Source organism: Myotis davidii, unplaced genomic scaffold, assembly GCF_000327345.1.
Source record: "Myotis davidii unplaced genomic scaffold, ASM32734v1 scaffold1610, whole genome shotgun sequence".
Classification (NCBI taxonomy): Eukaryota; Metazoa; Chordata; class Mammalia; order Chiroptera; family Vespertilionidae; genus Myotis; species Myotis davidii.
In genome coordinates, this window is record NW_006281512.1 from 20,140 (window position 1) to 30,061 (window position 9,922).

The 9,922-nt window shown below is 38.9% G+C and overlaps 1 long non-coding RNA gene across 1 annotated transcript; it reads right to left on the minus strand.

The window, feature by feature from the left end:
• Window positions 1–3,240: 3,240 nt before the first annotated feature.
• Window positions 3,241–9,195, minus strand: LOC102752700. The gene is made up of 3 exons (XR_435111.2): window positions 9,154–9,195; window positions 4,086–4,327; window positions 3,241–3,989 (listed from the first exon to the last, which is right to left on the minus strand). It is a non-coding gene; the product is annotated as an uncharacterized LOC102752700 (long non-coding RNA).
• Between the last annotated feature and the right edge of the window lie 727 nt (window positions 9,196–9,922).

Sequence of the window (9,922 nt, forward strand, 5' to 3'; positions counted from 1 at the left end):
ATGCTTCACATACAGCAGCTGTTCCTCAGACAGAGGGTGTGGTGCTCAGGAGGCTGCTGTTGCTTGGATCTGCTGCGTTGATTTAATGGCAGAAAATACAGCACAACAAGGCACCATGTACCAGGCACTTGCTCTGTGTTGTTGCTGGGATTCTAGATATATTCCTGATGTTATCAGATATATTATTTGGAAATGATCCTACCAACTGGTAGCTTTTTTCTGGTATCAACAGTGCCTTTTTCAGACCAGAAATTTTAAATTTGATGAAGTCTACTTTGTCAAAGACATGACAATATAAGTTGGGATGAGTATATAGGCAGTGAAAGTGATTTAAGCCACTTATATTATCTAGGAGGTGTTTAATAATAACTAATGTTTATTGTGGAAATAAGACTCTAAGGGTAGATCTGAAAGAAAGATCGTTCATGGTCCACACACTGTGTAATCTCCCCTTAAATGTGGGTAGAATCTATATCTTGCTTCTAATCAATAAGGTATGGCAAACATGATGGGATGTCACCTCTATGAAAATGTTATAAAATATTACATATACACTTAAAAATAGTCTCAAAATATACAAAAGCATCAATTGCTATTATGTCCACAGAGAAACTGGAAAAAAAACACCACCAAGGGAGTGAAAGATTTCATCAGGTCTTTTTAATGATTGAGAAGTAATATACAAATCAATAGCATACAGAAGTTTTAAACAACACAAATTACAAGGTTTGCCAAATGTATATGGAGACACACACTTCTGCTTTGAAGAAATTCAGAAAACATAACTCGTTTGAAGTTCATTTGGAACAGTTAGTAACAAAATCGATTCTGCCTTAGACCATATAAAATTATTTAAAAATTTAAAGAATTGGTATCAGAGAATTCATCCTGTCTTAACTCACTGAAATTAAGTTATATATTAATAAAGAAGGTATATAAAACATCTACCTATAGTTCATAATTTAAAGGTTTTTTCCTTTGAAAACACATTTCTATAAAAAAAACAACAAACACATTTCCAAATATGAATCAAAGAAGAAATCAGGAGTTACATCTTAAAATACTTAAAATTTAATAATAAAGAAAATATTATATATAAAAACCTGTGAGACATGGAAAAGCATGCTTTGAGAAAACGTGAGAGCTTTAATAAGCTAAGTATCCAAGCTAAGAATAAATAGGGGCAGTAGGGGGGAAAACAAAAGTAGAAGGAAGGAGGTATTAGAGGTAAAGGTATCAATTCATGAAATAGAAAACAAAGATACAATAAAAATCAACAAAACCCAACATTTATTCCTCTTACAAACTACCAAAATGGACAAACATTTGGCAGATGCATCAACATAAAAAGAAAGATACATAGAAATAATAGTAAAGAAAAGGGGAACAAAAAGAGAATATAAAGATTAAAAAGATTAGAGAACCGGTATGAAGAATTCATGCCTATAGGATTGAAAATTTAGAGGAAAGAGAGAAATTCTAAGAAAAAATATAACAACATAGCTGACTCAAGAAAAAAGAATAGAAAGCTTGTATAGTTGTGTAAAATATAAAATTAAATGGTATTCAAATCTTCCTTGAGATCCAACTATATTCTTTATACCAGAAAATAACTATAAATAAAAAGACAGATAAAGTATATAATGCAAACACTAATCAAAAGAAAGTTGGGATGGCTATATTAATATAAAAAAGTAGACTTCAGAAGAAGGATAAAGAAGAACATTACATAATAATAAAGAGGGCAATTTGCCTACAAGACCTAACAATTCCTACAATACCTGAAGCAAAAACTGACAGAAATGTAAGAAGACACAGACAATTCCATGGTTATATTTGGAAATTTCAATACTTTACTCTTATGATTTAATGGAACAATCAGGTAGAAAGTTAATAGATCTAAACAACATTAGAATCAACTTGTCATAACTGACGTTTGCAGAACACTATACCCAACAGCAAAATGTATATTGCTTGCAACTGTACATGAAATATTCTAGATAACCTTGATATCTTAATATATTCAAAATAAACTATATTCTAATTCATAAAATACATGAACAGACTGGCTTCTTTCACTTATCAATATGAGTTTAAATTAACACCTTGTTTCTTCATGGCTTTATAGCACATTTCTTTTTATCCCTGAATGTTTTTATGACACATGGCTGAGATTTTGCCTCCAATGATTTCTTCTAGAATTCTAATGGTTTCACGACTTACATTTAAGTATTTTATGCATTTTCAGTTTATTCTTATGTATGGTGTAAGTTGGTGGTCTAGTTTCATTTTTTTGCATGTGTCTGTCCAATTTTCCCAACACATTTATTGAAGAGACTGTCTTGATGCCATTTTATGCTCTTGCCTCCTTTGTCAAATATTACTTGAACGTAATGGCTTGTGTTGATTTCTGGGTTCTCTGTTCTGTTCCACTGATCTATATACCTGTTCTTGTGCCAGCATGAGGCTGTTTTGATTACCGTGGTTAGTAGTATAATTAGTGCTCTTTTATTTCATCTTGGGGAATTCCTTTAAGCATAAGAAATAAGGTAGGTCTAGTGGTGATGAACTCACTAAGCTTTTGTTTATCAGGAAATGTCTTTATTACTCCTTGATTTCTAAAGGACATCTTTGGCCAGGTAAAGTATTCTTGGTTGACAGATTTTCCTTTCAGCGATTTGTATATATCATTCTACTGTCTCCTGGGGTGCAAAATTTTTGCTAAGAAATTGAATGATAGCCTTATGGGCATTCTCCTGTATGTGAGTTTATTTTTCTCTTCTTGCTTCATTTAAAATTCTCTTTGTTATTTTAGACAAATTTTAAAAGATATATATTAGGAAAGGCTGATTTGTGATGAAATTGTAGGGGAAGTAACTATGTAGGCTTTTGTTACCTCTTTGCATTCTTTTACTTTGTCCTCCCATCTGACTGGATAATTTCAAATGATCTGTCTTCTGTTTCACAGATTCTTTCTTCTGCTTGAATCAGTCTTCTGTTGATGGTCTCTACTGATTTTTATTTTCATTTTATTAATTGTATTCTGCAGCTCCAGAATTTGTTCTGTTTTTCTTAATGATTTCTGTCTATTAAAATTAATGTATTGTTTGCCTGATTTCATCAACTTAACCTTGTATGTTTTCTTGTACTTTAATGACCTCCCTTAAAACAACTATTCTGAATTCTGTATCGAGCAAATCACAGTTCTCCATTTATTTGGAGCTGGTTCCTGGACAATTGTTTTCCTTTGTTGGAGTCGTGTTTCTTTGATTTTTCTTGTTTTCTGAATCCTTGCATTACCGTCTTCACATCTAAAGAGGCATCACCTACTTCAGATTTTACTGACTGGCTTTGGGAGACAAATGCCTTCCATCTTCCCTGTTAGGGATTTTGAGACTTTCTCTGACCTTTTCTATGGATACACCTGTCCCACAATTCCTGTTTCCTGTTGGCGGTAGGGGGGACTCGAGATTTTAATACTTCTCTAAATTCTGCAAAGCCGGGCTGGGTACTGACAACCTCCCATTTGCCTTCCGTAGGTGAATGTAGAAAACTCAAAAGTTTGTGTGCTTTTTCCTAATCCCACTGTCAGGCCTTCTTACTGCGTATGCCCACTAACCTTCTACAAAGGCTCACAGACACCACCTGCAAAGGTGCGCACAGGAAAATATCTCTGGGTTTGAGGTATGTGTTGGGGAGATGTGTGTTGGGGTACCTGTGGATCAATGTGGGGGTATCCATTGATGAGTCATCCCCAGCAGTTTGTGGGCAGGCTTACTGATGAGTTCATGAAGCAGTTAGTAGGATCTACATCTCTTTGATACTGTTCCATGCTTTTTCAGCCCTAGCTGCTATTGCAGTTATTTGCTGGCCAATGAGTCATATCCTTTACTCAGTATTCTGCATGGGGTAAGAAGGAAATGCTCCTCTTTGGCAGCATATGGCACATCTGGGAAGCCAGGCACCCACTCATGCTCTTTCATTTTCTCCTGTGGAAGAAATCATAAGTTAAGAAGGTCTCTCTTAACTCACCTGTGCCACCATGGGGAAGGGGAGATTTGAGGAGATTAAACTGTTTCTCTTACCTTCTTCAGTGAGTTCAATCTAAAGAGTTTTTGCTCTAGCAGTGTGCTGGAATTTCTCTGCTAGACTCCTGGACTTCCACACTGGCCCTCTTATCCATGCTTAATTATCAAAATTGGTGTTATTTTGGGGGGGGGGGGGGGAGTAGAAAGATGGTAGAAAACTCCTATACAAACATTTTGATGATATCACTCTCTAGAGAGAAACTGTTCCTGAGCCTTGATAGAAGAGATCTTTTCACATACTGTTAAAAACAAACACAAAAGTGAAACTTCAGGGAGTCAATCCTTATATTCATTTCTCACAACTAAAGAATAAAATCAGAATTCCTAATGGAAAGCTCCTCTAATACATAATGTCAAACCTAGGATTCTCAGAAATCTACCAGAAGCAGCAAATGTTCAGAAATAGACAGCATGGACAATGAACAGCTTGCCTCCCAAGTGTCAGAACAAGATCCCTTTCTAATTCCTGTTTTATTTTTCATCTACTTGCTTGTAATCATTCTTCTAATTTTCTATAGACCCATGGTAGTCATTCACTCATAACTGTGACTTTTCTTCTTTCTTGTCTTTATAACTGCCATTAAATTGTACCAAATAGGAGCCACTACCCTCAGTTTTACCTATCACTGGACATGATACACATGATTTAAAAAAACAAAAACAAAAAGCAAACAATCAAACAAAAAAACCTATGGGCAATTTCATTGTCATCAAATGAGACCATAGGTAATTACAACCAATAGTATTTACACTAGTTACATGGCAAATGTCCTTAAACAAATAACCTGTGACTTTGCATGTGTCCCACAGAAAAACAACACAATTATTACTACTAGTGATCATCTCCTGGAAATTCTGAGTTTGAATCCAACAATCTTTGTAGGACAATGTTCCAAATACTTGCCACCTGAAATCATTAATGGAATTCATTGTTTTATTTTTTTTGTTGTTGTTTAAATAATAAAATAGATATAGTGCTTCTAACAGACATTACAATTTCTTTGCAGCTAGGTCATTTGGTCCTCTTTGTTCCAGATTAACACTTTATCCACCTTACAAACAATATTCTGAGACTTCTCTGTACACAGAGACTGTAATTCTATAAATGGGCAAGGCTGAAATTCTGACTCAAATGTGATCTCCAAAATGAGGCCACTTGTGATTATTCAGGCACACCACCTGGAGAAATTACTCATTGTTTATGTGAATAATCAGAGTAGTTTTCCCACTGATGGGAATCATACAAATAGAACCAACTGTTTAAAACCTATTACTAATTTTGGTAGAAATTATTAACATCACTTCTGCCCTATATAGAGATTAGTCTCACCTTGACATGAGTAGTGACAGTTTCATTACTCCAGATTTCTTGGTTAGTCATGCATCATTGCTAATACTTCATGCTGTATTTGGATCAATGAGAAAAAATAATACAACCTACACAATGCTTGAAGAAAACAAATCTACCTGGATCTCTAAGTCTTTGATCGTCACAGCTGATGGGAATTGTTCTCTTGACCTGTGTCAGGCAATTGGGGTTCTGGGTTCCAAATCACATGAGGGATTTAGAGTGAGTAAGCAATTGGAAAGGTAGTTTGAGCGGGGGCAGGGGATTCAGAGCAGGTAGAGAGTGAGTAGAGAAAGGTAGTGTAACCTGAATCTGAGCAAAGCTCTCGACAGGCTGCAGAGAGGTCTGAACAAAGACCTAAGAGAAAACATGAGCAAGAACTGGAGGGAGGGCTAGAGCAGAGAAATATTACAAGTGGAGTTTCAAGTGGGTGCAAATCAGGATGAGGCTAATGGTGGTTGAGAGTATAAATGGAGATAGCGAATCAGAGCCAAGAAGTAGTGCCAGCCAGTGCTGGATAGAGTGCAACCTGGGATCTGAGCAGGAACTTGGCGAAGATATAGCCTGAGGAATAGCAATGGAATGGTGGATGGATGGGGTTACAGCATTGAGAAAGATCCAGTTAGAGAGGTAGTGAGAAGCGGGTTCCTGGTGGGCAAGGGGCCACAGAGGGAAGTTAACCTGAGGAGAGGTAAACTGGATTCTAGAACCATTTAGGAAAAAGAACACGAGTGAGGAGCAGAGAAGTAGCCTGAGGAGGAGTTGGGGCAGTGATTGGGTCTGAGAGGGAGAATGATGGGGCATGAAGGGAGATGAGCAGAAAGGTAAAATGATTGGGATCCAGGTGAGATGGAGGCTGGGGGGAGGGGAAATAACAGGAGGAGAAGGCCAAAGAAATAGTGAGAGCTGGCAAGTGGGGGTGGGAGAAGATGGTGAAAGAGGAATTGGGGGGTAGTTAGGAGAGGTATTGCAAGTGGGAGTAGCAAACTGTGATGCTCTCAGCTTTACTCTCAAAATTCCTTAGAAACCCTACATAGGGGCTTTTGCTGCAATCGTGGCATCAGTTTTTCTAATGTTTCATTAAGGGCAAGACATAAAACAAAATAGTGTCAAGAGCTGGAACTCCCTGTTGCGCCCAAGAGTGTGCAGAGATAGCTGTACCCTAAGATAACATACATAAATATATATATTTGGGACTAGGGAACAGAAAGCCCTGTTTTTGAAAGACCTGACACAAATGGAGATAGCAGAGACTGAAAACCTGGGAGGCACAGCAAGAGAGTGATAACTCAGCCATCCTGCTCTGAGCACCTCTAGTATAGCCAGGTCATGCTCTATAATGACTTATATCTTTCCATCCCCTTCTCTCTTGATCCCACCTCCTGTCTATTATCCACTTTTCCTCACCCCAATCCCACCCAATGTGGAAAGGCCATCACCTTTCCCCTTCACTGTTATTAAGCAACTTGCAGCAGTAATACAACAATACTATGATATTCTCCTAATTCCTTTCCTACACTGCAGTGCTCTGGAGCTCAGAGCCAGGATAGTTTGTAAAAATGATCAGGTGAGATGTACAAGGTTGAAAATGCCCTGGTACTGACTGCATTGTGCTTTTTAAGTGCTCTGTACTCTCCCACTTTTGCCCTTATTAAAAATCTTGATACTGATGACTTCCTGGGAGGAATTGTGCTGATGACCATTAAGTTCTCAAGACACTACATCCACATCCAGAGTCAGCTGTCAATGCTGGCTATGGTGAATATGATTCTTATTTTTTTCCATTTATTTACTGTCTAAAGTTTTACATAGCTCCTTTTTCCCCAACTGATCCACCTCCCCCCACCCCCTCAGGCATTCCCACCCCAGACAAACCCCAACTGCCCCAATGTCTGTGTCCATTGGTTATGCTATATGCATGCATACAAGTCCTTTAGTTGCTCTCTAACACCCCCCCCACACACACACCTCCCTTGCCAGTTGTCTCGATCTACTTTTATTCATCAAATTATGTTGATCATTATATCCCACATATGAGTAAGATTGTGTGACATTTATCTTTCTCCAACTGGCTTATTTCGCTTAGCATAATGCTCTCCACTTCCATCCATGCTGTTGCAAATGGTAAAAGTTCCCTCTATTTTAGAGTTGCATAGTATTCCATTGTATAGATGTACCAAAGTCTTTTAATCCACTCATCTGCTGATGCGCACTTAGGTTGTTTCCAAATCTTAGCTATGGTAAATTGTGCTGCTATGAACATAGGGGTGCATACATCCTATCTGATTGGTGTTTCTGGTTTCTTGGGATATATTCCTAGAAGTGGGATCACTGGGTCAAATGGGAGTTCCATTTTTAACTTTTTGAGGAAACTCCATATCGTCTTCCACAGTGGCTGCAGAGTATGCTGCTAACAGATAATTTTCTCCTCATCTTCTGGGATCCGGGCCATCACTGTTGACCTCTACGTATCTCTGCAAAATGCCTTTACCTACCAAGTGACTCACACCATGCCTCACAACTTAGGCATACACACACACACACACACACACACACACTCTGAGTGGCCAGATTATTATGACCACCTGACTTTTGTAGGCAAAGTAGCTATAATTTTGCACTGAAGTTGCTAGAGGGCCAGACCATTATAAATAGGGAGGTAGGTTGTTTACCACGACAGTAGAAGTGATTTTTTTTCTGAAGATCTGGGTAAACAATGCTATTTAACAGCCTTTGAACATGGGATACACACACACACACACACACACACACTGAGTGGCCAGATTATTATGACCACCTGACATTTGTAGGCAAGTTAATCATGCACTGCATCATATGGGATACAGAAGCCAAAGGCCTGTTCGAACACCTTTGCTGTAGTAGAAGTGATTTTTTTTCTGAAGATCTGGGTAAACAATGCTATTTAACAGCCTTTGAACATGGGATACACACACACACACACACACACACACTGAGTGGCCAGATTATTATGACCACCTGACATTTGTAGGCAAGTTAATCATGCACTGCATCATATGGGATACAGAAGCCAAAGGCCTGTTCGAACACCTTTGCTGTTTTCCATCACCGGATCTCAATCCAATTGAGAAACTGTGGGACAAAGTTAAAAGAGCCATCAGGCAGCTGGTTCTACAACCATCAAATCTCACAGAACTGGAGGGGATCGAAAATGGCGGCGGTATAGATAGACATGTCCCGGGTCTTGTCCCGGAGCAGATAGGGTGAGCAGCTGAAACGAGTAACATCCAGCCCGAATTGGCAGAGATTCAGCTGGGAGACCGTTTGCAGCCGGGAAAGGCAGAGGACTCCTGAAGAAAGGTAAAGTCAAGGCTCTGGGAAGGATAATTGGCCAGAATTCTGGGCCCTGGGGATCAGAGGGAACCCACACGGCAACGGCTTGGGCCGCGTCCCTTGGGATGGGCACAGTGGAAAGAAGGTACACAGAACTGCTGGTCGGCAGGGGATTCTAGATCTGGATCCACAATCAGGAAAGGCTGAGGAGTGCCGGCAGAAGAGCACGCAGAGGCGCGGCCTTTCCCCCCTCGCAGGAAATTCTAGATCTGGGTCCACCGTCAGTAAAGGCTGAAGAGTGCCAGCAGAGAGGAGTGCTCAGAGGTGCAGCCTCTCCAAGCTCTGTGGCTTGTGCCTTTCTTCATAGAGCCTAGTTCATAGGACCTTTCAGATACAGACACTTACCCGTGGCTGGAGCATGGGAGAAGGTGCGGAATTGTGGAATCTGGGGAGAGAGGGGGATCCGGGAGAAGTGTCAGTGAGTTTTGGTGCCAAGTCATGCCTGAGCCTGGGACCTAGGAAGCCATTTTGTGCTGAAGAGATAGTCCCTCCCTCCAGTATCCAGGCAACTAATACAGCCACACCCAGACTCCACACTGAATGGTAAAAGGATTAAAAACAAAACAAAACAAAACAAAAACCCTAAATAGTCCCTGAGAGTACAAAGGGGCTGGACTAAAGAGAGACTTTTAGTCACAGCAATCAAAACCCGAGAAACACTACAATACAGAAGACTGGGATCTTAAGCCAGCCAAAGGAACACTTCACTGTTTCATTTTTATTTTATTTTTTATTACTTTGTTATCTTTTTTCTTCATTTTCCTGTTTTTGTTTGTTGCTTTATTCTCTATTTCTTTTCACATTATTTTCCATCACTCTATTTTATTTTCATTTGCTATTTTTATACTATTTTTGAAATCAATTTTTTGTAAATTTTTTTTCTCTCGTTCTCTTTCCTCTTATCCATCCATCCCCTTTCTACTTCCTCTACACTGAACTGAGTCCCTCCCCATATTCATCCAACTCTTAACCTTATCTTCTATATATAAGCTCAGCATCTACAGATTCTGCCCCCACCCTTCTTGCTGGGGGGTTGGTGTTTGTATTTTTTTTATTTCTATTTGTTGTATTTTTAAATTTTATCATTTTTTTGTTTGTTTATTTTGTTTGTTTA